The sequence below is a fragment of the Bison bison genome, unplaced genomic scaffold, assembly GCF_000754665.1.
Source record: "Bison bison bison isolate TAMUID 2011002044 unplaced genomic scaffold, Bison_UMD1.0 scf7180017864530, whole genome shotgun sequence".
NCBI lineage: Eukaryota > Metazoa > Chordata > Mammalia > Artiodactyla > Bovidae > Bison > Bison bison.
The window spans coordinates 13,980,241-13,993,740 of record NW_011495080.1 but is presented as its reverse complement, the minus strand read 5'-3'; the positions used below and the strand labels follow the sequence as shown (position 1 = coordinate 13,993,740).

Sequence of the window (13,500 nt, the reverse complement as noted above, 5' to 3'; positions counted from 1 at the left end):
TAACTATTCCTGGCAACAATCTGTCTGCCACATACTTGCTTCCAGTCTGCCAAGACTCACTGTCTGCTCTTCTCAGCAAATCTCAGCTACTCATGGCCTGACTTTCTGAATTCTTGTAAGGACAAAGACACTGCCTGTGTAATTTCTCCTGAAGACCTATGGTCTCATGGGACCCAGTCCTGTTCTCATGTGTGAGAAATAAAGTCAACATTCCCCTGGGCTGTGTTCTTGTCCAACACTCTCTGCAGATAATCATGCTCAATCCCACGGTTAGCCAAAAAAAAGAACAACATGAGAAAAGGTAGCCATGCACCTAGCTAAGACGTCTGTGGACTTACTGGGGTCAACTATTAGAAACCAATAATGGTAAATAACCACATCCCAACTAGAAGCAAGTGAGCCAGGTGCTTGCAGGTGAGCTTGACCTCTCCGACTTCCTCTCCTCCCTTCTACAGAAAGTAATGGCTGACATTTTAGGAGGCTGGAGGAGGAAAAAGTGGTTTGTACATCTTAATCCAATGTATAAAAGGATGCACCAGAAGAATTAAAAACATCAGAGTGAAGAGTCAAAGGGTGCCCATGGAGACTGTAACTGGGGTTGGGGAAGAGTGGGAAAGGAGGCTGCTTTTTATTGTAAGTTTTGAAAGGCTTGGATTTTTAACCACATGAACAAATTTACTTAAACAGATACAACACCTTATAATTTTCAAGACAACACTACTTCCATATTGTCCATTTTAATATAATCATAAACTTAAAAAATGGTGAGCAAATACTACTGATATCTTCTACTCCCCTTTAGGCTACCACCTTCTTCAAACTGGAACCACTGCCAGACCTCCACTCTTGCCTTGACAGTCTGTTCTCAAGGCTGGACGACCTCGAGGCATGGTCTTAAATTCTGCATAAAGGATGATCCCTGGAACTGTGCAATGCAGTGGCACTGGTTATTCTCAGATACAGACTGTTTTAGAATGTGAATCAGATCACTTGTTGAACCTGCTCAGTACTCAACAGCTTCACACCTCACTTAAAATTCTTGACCTTACCATGGCCCAAGCAGGGCTCCCCAACCTCCAGGCCATGGAAGAGTACCTCTTGTCAGATCAGCGACAGCATTCTAAAGTGCACAATAAAGGCAAGGCGCCTGAATCATCCTGAAACCATTCCCCTGACCCGCTACCAAAAATCTGTCTTCCACGAAATCGGTTCCTGGTGCCAAAGAGGTTGGGGATCACTGGCCTAAAAGAACTTACACAAGCTGACCCATGCCAACTTCTGCAGACTCATCACTTCCTACTCGCCCTCTCTCAATTCCACCTTAGCCACCCTAGACCTCAAGCTGGTCTTCATAAGACAGGTTTATTCCCCTGCAAGGCTGTTTGCACTTGCTGTGAATGCCATCTGGATGTCCTTCTCCCCTCTACGCCCCCATCATAAAGTGGCTCAGTCCTTCACTTCATTCAAGTGCTGCTCAACCACTGTTGGCTCCTTAGAGGCACTCCCTGCCCACCCTACCCGAAATAGTTGCCAATGCCTCCATCCCTCCCCACAGTCAATATCCCTTAATATGAACATACACATGTTAATGATCTGTCTCCTCTACTATAATACAAGTCTCATGGGAGCTGTCCTGTCTACACCTGTACTCTCAATGCCTAAATTTGGGCCTAGCATATAGTATCTGTTCAAACACAGCCTTGGTATTTGACAGCTAAATGAAATACACTTTACAGAATGAAAATTCCTTACTGAATGAAAATTACGAGAAAGGAAACTCTGCAGATCTACTCCACGCCAGGTAATGTGCTAAGGACTTTTCAGAAATTTTATGTAGTCTTCACAGCATCTTACTGAGCGAGTATGACTCATTTTACAGATAGTGTTAGTCACTCAGTCGTGTCCAGCTCTTTGTGACCCCAAGGACTGTAGCCCGCCAGGCTCCTCTGTCCATGGAATTCTCCAGGCAAGAATACTGCAGTGGGTTGGCATTTCCTTCTCCAGAGGATCTTCCCCACCCAGGGATTGAAAGCAGGTCTCCAGCATTGCAGGCAGACTCTTTACCGACTGAGCCACCAGGGAAGCCTCATTTTACAGATAAGGAGACAGCAATTTAGAGGATGAGGAAAGGCTGAACCCCACTCCTCTCAGACAAGGTTCCCATAAACATGACAGACACCGGAAGTGGGAAAGTAAAAGAAAGAGGAAGGGGACAACAGGGGAGAGATAAATTACCGTCAGGCTAAAAACTATCACCAGCCTGATTTCATCCTACTTTTTACCTATGTATTTGGCTGTGCCAGGTCTTAGTTGTGCCATGTGGGATCCAGTCCATTGAACAGGGATCAAACCTGGGCCTCCTGCATTTGGAGTTCAAAATCCTAACCCTGGACCACCATGGAAGTCCTTTATCCCACTTTCTACACATTCCAGCCTTTGCACAAATTCTGAGATCATTTCATTCAAAACAGATGGACAGCTAAACTTAAGTACCCAACTGATGTCAAAGATTTACTAGTTGCAGCATATTTCGTGATCTGTCTCAACTGTTCCATATTTGAAATCTAGGTTTATCACTAATAATTTTCATTTCACTTCTATCAAACAAAAGCACAAATACATATGCATGTACATGTACACATTTATATTTGTACAGTGTCCCGCACAAAACAGTCTATGCAAACACTGAACCTTTTGTGTGGCAAAGTCACTGTGTTACCACTCAAGCTGTTCATCAGATGTGAATTCAGCATACAAACTATAGTTTAGAAATCAACATTTGAGAAACTGGGCTGTGAAATTCAGCTTCTGAGTTGCAATACTGCAGTCATCTCCATTTAATTTAGCCAAATTATATTAACATTTTCAATCCCTATCTTATTACACTTGACCTCTGAACATCCGACATCGTTTCCTACCTCTTTCTATTGAAATAGCTCTTCTTAGTTTCTGTGACAAAGGTCATCCTAACTTTCTTATTGACCTGGCTGTTCCTTCTTCATTTCCTTTGCCAATTCAATCTTCCCTCCTATCTTTTAAATCCTGAAGTTCTTTAAGACTAAGTCATTAAAACCTCTTTACTGGATTCTATTTTGGCCACAGCCGTGTCCATGACTTCAATTATTATCCACAGGACAGTTTTCAAGTTTACCTTTTGAAACCAAATCCTTCCCCTGAGCTCCAAACGACTATCCTTTGATCTCTACTTATTTGAAGGACCACAGATTCCACACCTCACCGATTAGATGTATATTGGATTAAACCATACATCCTCCATCACTTGTCTCACATATGTGTAAGGAAATAAAAGGGAAAAATAAAATCGAAAGCCTAGGATTCTAGGACGTGGTGATCAAACTCTTGAAATTCTTATGGGATTTTACACTCAAATCACAAATTTTTCATAATTAGTTCATCCTCCCCTTCTGTCATTTTAGGTGTGTTGTTCTAATATGTAAAAGCAGCGTGACTGTGGGTGAAGCCGAGATGGAATAACAAGAATGTGTTTTATCTCGGTCTCCTTACTTAACCACTGCCCAACAACATACGCAATCCTTCTGGTTAAGGAAACCAGAGCTCACAAATATAGGTTAGATTCATCCTGTTATATTTCAGAACTGCTCTTGATGACATTCAATATTTTGTAAGCCTTTTGACTACAGTAGCATTTTAGTCTTAGGCATTTTTCTAGAGAACCAAAACAACATTCTCATCTCCTTAAATAAGATTTGGAATATATTTCCCTAAATTTGTTAAAATAGTAAGAATACAGGTTTCATGGCAGAATTTAATTTTTCCCATCTTCCAATGAAATATACAGATCCATAAAATTTGTAAAAACACTGCAGACTAAATATAAAATGAAAGCCTGATTTTCAGAGGAATGTCCACTAGCTTCAAAATCCATGAAGAAAACTGGAGACAGAGCCTCTTAAAACAAGCGTGCTCTGCCCAGTGAATCAAAACATTAAGCACAACCATAAGGAAGGCAAAGTTGCTCATGTCCAACTCTTTGCGACGCTATGGACTATATAGTCCATGGAATTCTCCAGGCCAGGATACTGGAGTGGAGTAGCCTTTCCCTTCTCCAGGGGATCTTCCCAATCCAGGGATTGAACCCAGGTCTCACACTGCAGGCGGATTCTATAGCAGTTGAGCCACTAGAGAAGCCCATGAGGAAGACAAAAAAAGATTTATATCATGTCACTCTACCTGTCCTTAACTCCAGAATAGGAGAGCTGAAATGCCACACAGCAAAGACAAAATAAAAGGCAAAGGAAACAAAACATTAAAAATAGAAAATTAGATATATCATAGTGGCAATGACGAAAAATGTTTAAAACATTTTTATAAAAAGCAAAGACTAGGTAAAAATTGTAATAATTTTTAATAAAAAATAACCTCAAAACGTGTACATACATACATGTGTGTGTCCATTTATTTAGTCACTCAGTCGTGTCCAACTCTTTGCAACACCGTGGACTGTACCCTGCCAGGCTCCTCTGTCCACAGGGATTCTTCAGGCAAAAATACTGGAGTGAGTTGCCATGCCCTCCTCCAGGGGATCTTCCCAACCCAGGAATCGAACCCAGGTCTCCCGCATTGCAGTCAGGTTCTTTACTGACTTAGCCACCAGGGAAGCCCACATATATACATACATATGCAAATAATGTGTATACAAATGCTTATAAGTATATATAGGTCAATGTATGAGTGCGGATGTGTATGTATTAAGGATACCTACAATATACCTGATAAACTCTTCAAAAGAAAGTTGTTTCAATGCTAAAATTGGATAAAACATTGAATAGAAATTTTACTCAACACACTATGAATCAAAGGGAGTTACTTTTCACTGGTAATAGTATAAAAATTCCTAAGTATATAAAGAATCCAACATTAAAATTCATGAATACTTCTAGAAATGCAAGATAAATTGAAAATACTGTCAACCCTGGAACAATGCTGGGCTTAGGGGCACTGACCCTTGGCACAGTTGAAAATCAGCACATTATTATAGCCAGCACTCCAACTCTCCATTCCTCCATATCCGAGGTTCTGCATAGGCCAATGGTAAATCAGGTAGTACAGTAGTATTTACTACTGAAAAAACTGTGTACAGATGGGGCCTGTGCAGTTCAAACCCATGTTGTTCAAGGGTCAGCTGTCCACATAATTATAGGATAATTCAGTTACTGCAAAGATGACCAGATAGGAAGGGTTACTACAATAATGCTGATTTAGATATAAAACTTTACATCTTAAAGTCAGACTATATATATACAAATTTGTAATGTAAAAATACTAGTTAGATACAGTGAAATAGCTCAGTGAGCCACACTGACAGCATAATAAAATTAGAAATATCCTTAGAAGAAAAGCTATGATCAATCTAGACAGCATATTAAAAACCAGAGACATTACTTTGCCAACAAAGATCCATCTAGTCAAAGCTATGGTTTTTTTCAGTAGTCATGTATGGATGTGAGAGTTGGACTATAAAGAAAGCTGATTGCTGAAGAATTGATGCTTTTGAACTGTGGTACTGGAGAAGACTTGAGAGTCCCTTGGACTGCAAGGAGATCCAACCAGTCCATCCTAAAGGAGATCAGTCCTGGGTGTTCACTGGAAGGACTGATGCTGAAGATGAGACTCCAGTACTTTGGCCACCTGATGCAAAGAACTGACTCATTTGAAAAGACCCTGATGCTAGAAAAATTGAAGGCAGGAGGAGAAGGGGACAACAGAGGATGAGATGGTTGGATGGCATAACCAACTGGATGGACACGAGTTTGAGCAAGCTCTGGGAGTTGGTGATGGACAGGGAAGCCTGGCCTGCTGCAGTCCATGGTGTCACAAAGAGTTGGACACAAATGAGTGACTGAACTGAACACCTCAGTAATGAAAATAAAGCTTAATCAAAAGTTAGGCTTCAAGAATAGCTGAGCTATTTGGGGAAAAAAGCAAAGTCAACTCCTTGATTCAAACTTTAATTCAAAATGGGAAACTGATTATCTAAGAACATAAATGAGAAATAAGTTTTTAAGAAACTTAAAGATCAATTGAACTATATCTAAAAACAAAATGAAAGGCAGACTACATAAACAGTCTCCCCAAAGGAACACTATCTTCAACATACTGATGAAGGGGACACATTAATAAGTAAAACCATGATCTCAATAGAAAAGTGGGAAAAGGATATCAGATCATATACATTCATCACCCCCCAAGCAATCAGAAATGAGCAAATTAAGTATCATCTCAGCTATCAGATTGAGAAAGATAGCCTTTTAATTATTCATACCCTTTGCCCCAGTAACATTCTCATCATAAAAATTTATTACTAACTTGGAGGTTATAAAATGAAAGTATTCAAACCATAAAGTTTACAAAGTGATGTGATAAAATCTCAAGAAGCAAAGCAAAGCATCAATGATGCTCTACAAAGTCAAAGGCTCCCAAATGCAAACCAAAGACTTAAGTTACACAGTGTGAGGAAAATGGAGGCTTTCCTTACCTGTCCACCTAATGTTATAATTTTGGAAAAGAGTACATAAATAAAGACACTCTCAGCTAAGTCCTTAGTTTGTAATTACTTCACTTAAAACAATTACTTGAGAATGTCTCCTGAAGTTTACTTTTTGAAAAACCCATATACATTCTTAGTACACACACTGAAGAAAAATGCCACCCACTAATGGAGAGTCCCATGGATGGAGGAGCCTGGTAGGCTGCAGTCCATGGGGTCGCTGAGGGTCAGACATGACTGAGTGACTTCACTTTCACTTTTCCCTTTCATGCATTGGAGAAGGAAATGGCAACCCACTCCAGTGTTCTTGCCTGGAGAATTCCAGGGACGGGGGAGCCTGGTGGGCTGCCGTCTATGGGGTCACACAGAGTCGGACAGGACTGAAGTGACTCAGCAGCAGCAGCAATGATCTCCTAGGAGGAAATCGTTGTGAAATTCACTCAGGCATTCATGCTCAGTTGCTCAGTCATGTCCAACTCTTTGCAACCCCATGGATTGTGGCCTTCCTCTGTCCATAGAATTTTCCAGGCAAGAATACTGGAGTGGGTTGCCATTTCCCACTCCAGGGAATCTTCCTGACCCAGCGATCTTACCTGCATCTCTTGTGTCTCCTGCATTGGAAGGTGGGTTCTATCCCAGTGAGCCAACTGGGAAGCAGATAGTCATTGCTCAGTGTCAACTCCAACTTAAGGTTTCACTATATTATGTTTTCCAGTTCATTTTTTAATTAAAAAAACACTCAGGTTTACCCTGCTGTATTTTCTGTTGCGAACCTAGCAATCTATCCATAGTTTTGTAATAAATAAATTATACAACTGTTAATGCAGTTTAATGGTCTACAGCATTTCATCATATTAAAGACCTTTTAAAAGTCCAAATATGCACTGCCCTCCCACTATTGATTCAGTAAAGTCTAAAATACTGATGTTTTTTGTTCCTTGCTTAGAGCATCCCTATTACCTTTTCCTTCATGTGTAATATGGGTTTAGTTACTGAGCAATCTAACTCACTACTGCAAATACCTTCACCTTGCCCAGGTGACACAGACACAAGCTGTAAGTCATTTCCCTGTAGTTTCCCTTTAAAACAGGGCATCTCATGTCTGATGGTACCTTGGAAGCACCCAGAAAGCTTTATGACTATAACCCCAGAGACGGATTCAATTAGTCTGCAGTACAATCTGAATAACAGGATTGTTTAAAAAGCTCTCCAGATGATTCTAGCATGCAGCTAAGGAGAAGAATCCCAAGTTTTGCTTTTTTGTTTTTGTAAAGAAAGGAAATTGTATCTTTCTGCCTTTCCATAAGGAAGGCTGAACGCCAAAGAATTGATGCTTTTGAGTTGCGGTATTGAAGAAGACTCTTGAGAGTCCCTTGGACCACAAGGAGATCAAACCAGTCAATCCTAAAGGAAATTAATCCTGAATATTCATTAGAAGGACTGATGCTGAAGCTTCGATACTTTGGCCACCTGACGCAAATGGCCAACTCATTGGAAAAGACCCTGATGCTGGGAAAGATTGAAGGCAGGATACAGGGACGACAGAGGACATGATAGTTGGATGTTACCATCTAGTCAATGGACATGGGTTTGAGCAAGCTCCAGGCAATGGTGAAGGACATGGAAGGCTGGCATGATGCAGTCCATGGGGCTGCAAAGAGTCAGACATGACTGAACAACAACAATAAGGAAATCATATCAAAATATATAAGTCACTTAAACACTGGTCCTAAAAAAATGTTATAGATTTGGGACAGTTTCATGATTTGATTTTTGAATACTCTTAAAACCTTGGGACTATATCATCTAATGATATTATTAGGTTTTCTTTCCCTAGGCTAAAAACTGAAATGGCAGTAACACATGACAATGAGACCCACCCTCTTTCCCAAAACAGGCCTAATTTGAAATGCATAAAAAGCAGCACAATAACTCAAGAGGCTTGTCTCATAGAAAATTATAACTGATGGGATTTTCCATTCATAATTCCCATACTTAATAACCTGGCAACTGGCCTTAATTCTGTTTTGAAGGTCTTTAATGACTTTACAAACTATGCTATTTATCTTGTGAGTGTAGAAATTGAGGAAACTGCTTCCATTTAAAACTGAAGAGGGGACACACACAATATTTTATTTCACTTTATATGCAGTCAATGTATATCAGAGATTACTGCTGATTTCATTTTTGAAAGAAGCAAACTCCAACATCACTCAATCCATTTGAGTTCTCATTAGCACAACTCATTCCACCAAATTAAGTGCTGCGGTCCCAAGATACCCTCTGGAGGGACAGATGAATCACTTGAAACCAGTGGCACTTTCTTCTCTGAGATACTGTGTAAGTCCAGTCCAAGGTTTCACTTTAATGTGTGGTTTCCTACTTACTCCCCATAGGACAATGTACTCCCTATTATTAAAAGCAGCAAAAACAACATAACCCATCCCTTCTGTGTTTGCCCCATAAAGAACCAAAGCCTGAGTAGTAAAGCATGAATTATCCCAATTCCCTGAGAGGCTGGGCTTTTTAGACTATCACCATATCTCCTGGAACCCTGCAAGCAAGAAAGGCACCTCATGGGGCTTCCACACTGCCTGTCCCCCTGGATTTGGTATTGGCATTGGGAAAACCCCTGTGAAGTCATTAGTTATACAGCAGCAGGTATTATCATTTTCATGGCTTTCTTTAGAGACGGTGGGGTAACTCTCCTGGTGGTCCAATGGCTAAAGACTCCATGCTCCCAATGCAGGGGGCCTGGGTTCAGTCCCTGGTCAGGGCACTATGGAGGGTGGGGTGAGTCCAAGAGATCTCAAAACATGTTTAGGAAGATTAATTTCCAAGAAGAGAAGTCAACTCTTACCCTCTATATTCTTTCTGCCACCCTATACCTCACTGAGGGGTTTCCCAGGGGCCTCGGTGATAAAGAATCTGTCTGCCAAAGCGAGAGACGCAAGAGACTGGAGTTTAATCCCTGGATCAGGAAGATCCCCAGAGGAAGAAAATGGAAACCCACTCCAGTATTCTTGCTTGGAAATTTCCAAGGACCAGGAGCCAGGCAGGCTATAGTCCATGGGGTCGGAAAGAGTCGGCAATGACTAAGCCCACACACCTCACTAGGTCTTTGAAACATGGACTAAACCTGATACTTCATGTATCCAACAAGCGTTTACTAGGTTCTTATACCCCAGGCCTCAGTCGTATCTTAGGTCCTGCAGATGGCACAACACAGCACTAAGGCACAATGACGTCTAGTGTAAGGTATGTGATTCCTGGAGTTTATAAATCTAGCTTTTTTTTTTTTTTCCCATAAAATTGGCTCTTTCCCCGAGCTTGGATATCATCTAAGCAGTGAGAAATGGTTTTGTTTTGTTTAAGCCACAAAAATACTCCCATTTCCAAAGAGGGCTAAACGCAGCCACTTATTGCAGCCTGACACTCACATGTGAGACATGTAGGCAAGAACCCACCGTGTGTCACTCCACCCAATACTATTTCCCCGTGATGCTCTCTCCTTGATCAGTTTTACCAAAGGAGATTACTTCCCCACCATCTGCGATTTCACACTATTTGTATACATTTCTCAAACTTCATTAGTGTGGAAAATTATGCAAAGTGGTGGGAGTGATTACATAAGGAGGTTTAAGGAGTTTAGTAAGATTACAGGGACACATAAAAATGCAAAGAACATGGGTATATGAATCCCATGGAGAGTTATCAGGTACCATTTTAATCTTTTAAATTCCCTCTTCATTATTTCTAGTTTAAGGTAGTTGGCTTTAGTATCTGTCACTAAATTTAATAATGAAAAAGCAACTTACTGACTATAAACCTATGGAGTGGACAACCAAAACTTCGCATACACACCTGAAATTTCTTATAAATTGAGACCTGCAATCTGTAAGCCCCCAATTAAGGAATGTGCTTAACCTCTTCTATGGCAGTCATTATATTCATCAGATTTTCCCCTACCTTCTAACAACTATGGACTGTATTTTTCCTTTAGGGTCTCAATGTTTTCCAAAGACAACCTGCCTTTATAAAGTAAAAACTGATGTCCAAAGACAAATGGCCTTTATTAAGTAATAACTGTAATAGCTTTATCTGTTATTGTTTCCTAATTTCAACACTGATTCCACATTTAACCAATGATCTGGAATCATCCAAGGTTCATCATTATCTGTTAACGGATAGAGCAAAGATTATGTAAATAAGCAGAGACTGAGGCATTAGCCACAGCTGAAGTCATTCTGCCACTGGCTGCTTGTTACTTCACATTCGTATCATGTGCGAACCATTTAGGCAGTGTGACCACCTCGTGAAAGTTTCGTCAATGTCTATACACTCACTTCCAGAATTTTCTGTAAAGTCCTAAGTTAGACTGGCATAAGCTAACCATCATTATTATTCTAAGCTGAAACTTCCCAGCCAAAAGCAAAGACAGCCATGTTTAAGTCAACTGAGTTTAATGCCATTACGATTTTTCAATTCACGGATACAACCTCTTGATAGCTTTGTGGGCCATTTTAGCCAGCTAGGAAAACAAAAATCACTGCAGCTCAGCTGGTTCACAGAAACTCAACCAACTCACTAAACCTAATAGCAAGAGAGCTTTGACCGCCAGAATAAGGCTTCTACCATCCTGTGATTAGTTTTCTTCTTTTAAAGATGAGGACCCTTTCAGATCTCAATTTCTCTGTTTCTAAATTCTCAAGTTAGGAGGAGTAAGCAGCAATATGCACTTCAATGACAACAATTTAAGCCATTAAATCCTTTTACTAGATGTTTGACTACCTCAAGATACAGAATAAAAATATACAATGGATTAGTGATTTTGCAATTATCCTGGTACTTCTTTTATATAACCCAACTGTATAATTCAAGACAAAGTTTTGGGCATTAATTATTGGCTTGAGCATCAAATTCACAGGAATATAGTTAAATTCTCATTTCATTTTGTCCTAGGAGGGAACCCAACTGCTAAGAATTACTCCAGCTCCCTTCAGCAAGCAACATGCTTAAAGAAAAAATGTGGGGCTTGTTGAATAAGGGGAAACACTTAAGTTGTTTCGGGGCCTTCCCCCTTAAAAATAAGAATACTTTGCAAAACTTCATCTGACAGCATTCAATGCTCAATATTTGGGAAACAAATTTCCAAGTGTTCTTGCACAGAGCACAGACAGAGTTCTGCTTCTTTTTCTGCTGTTCGTAATTCTTTTTGATGACGTCTGAATGATGTTATAAAAAATTATTTCCTCAGTGGTATTGTGACTGCACCTGTTTGCCAATTCAAATTTCTGGAAAAACATTCTATTTAAACAAGAGGAGTCAGAGAAATCTGTACTATTTGAACAAGCAAAGGAGTGTTTGTTTTACTAACAAAATGCAACAAGTATGCACCGTAAGAATCAGCTACCAGCAAGTGACTTTTTGTAAAAGCATCTTCAGTAATAATATTCCAGATAGGAATAGTCTCTTAGTTTCATTACACATTATTTTTATACTTTAATACCAAAAATAAGGTTAAATGCAATATGAATGGAAGTACTGGAGACTGGATGATAGTCATAAACTCAATATGACTAAACAACATACATCAAAATTTAGTTATAATTTTAGAGTAGGTACTGAAGTTGAAAGTCACTTGACCTACAGAGCTGAGAGGCAGTGAGTGACTGCAGTGCAACCCAATGCAGGCAAAAGAGAACAGTGTGGTACTCACCTGAGAGCAGAATGGAAGGCTCCAAGAACTCCATGGGGCACTGCCTCCAAACTGACCTCAGGAATGGTGGCTCTGATCATGCCAATTATTTAGGGAATAGGAAATGTTACTCAAATATGTCTCCAAAATGAGAGGCCTGTCCGGATCCCAAGGTTTTTTTCCAGCTCTAGCATTCTGTGACTGAGTTACCTAGAGGGTTAGGCACCTGAAGGGTCTGGGTAATTAGCTTCCAGGTGTACAGAATCATCCCATAAGCATACCCAGAGAGTGATTCAAGACAGCTGCTTGGTTTAGGCTTGTTTTAGAGAAGCTGGGTAAATGGGGGTGAAGGGTAATGGGGAGACTGCAATTACTCTGAAATATAGCTTTTCACAAGTCAATTCAGAAGTGCTCCAAATTTCTAAGAAATGCCTCACATTCTGAGGTTAATGCTTCAGAAAACAAATCTCTGTGCAACGAGGCATGCTCTGGGCAAATTACAGTCTCTCTGGGTCTTCATATCCTGTCCCAAACTAAGGCGACTGGTGAAGATTTCCAGCGAACCTCTAGGTTCATACTCTGTTAATGAGGGTGTCTTAGTTTCTATCAAAAACATATACCCAATTAGGGCAATTTGAGTCATTACTTTTGTCTGCTACAAAATTAGACTCCTGGGGGTCTTGTTTCAAAACTAAAGTTGGCGTGCATTTCACCCGAAACAAATGCCTTACCTCTTTGGGAATGGCGGGGTGTGTAGTACGTTGTTTTGAAGTGGTCACAAACCAATCCTATTTTTCATCAATAGCGTGTTTCATTAAGGCCTGCCGGGACTAGTAATTACTAACCCACAGCCACTCTCCAAGCTGCACACTATTCCGCCTTAGGATTTGATGTCCTAGTTGTACAGCAGTACAGGAAAACTTGTCAGGTTAGGTTTGTTTTGGGGAACATTTCTACACCTTCTCCTTAGAGAAGACTTCCCTCTTGCTCAGATCCCGCATTCATTCAGATCCAGGGTAAAGCCCTGCTCTAGCAGAACTAAGTGGACAGGAATGCACCACCGGTGTTTTGAAATTAAAGTTGATAGGAGTTGCGTCCGGATCCGGCCGGGGCCGAGCCCGCCGGGTGCAGCAGCCACACAGCCGGGCCGGTATCAGCCCCATGGATGCCAAACTGACCCTTCTGCCAACCGTGGGGGAGAAGGCGAGTCCGCGGCAACCCGACACCCGGCGGGCTGAAGAACTGTACCCCTCGACACACACACACACACACA

The 13,500-nt window shown here is 40.8% G+C and overlaps 1 protein-coding gene across 1 annotated transcript in view; it reads right to left on the bottom strand.

Moving 5' to 3' along the window:
* RNF148 (ring finger protein 148) overlaps positions 1-13,500 on the bottom strand; it is a 183,308-nt gene that overhangs the window by 169,480 nt on the left and 328 nt on the right. The gene's annotated exons all lie outside the window — the stretch shown is intronic.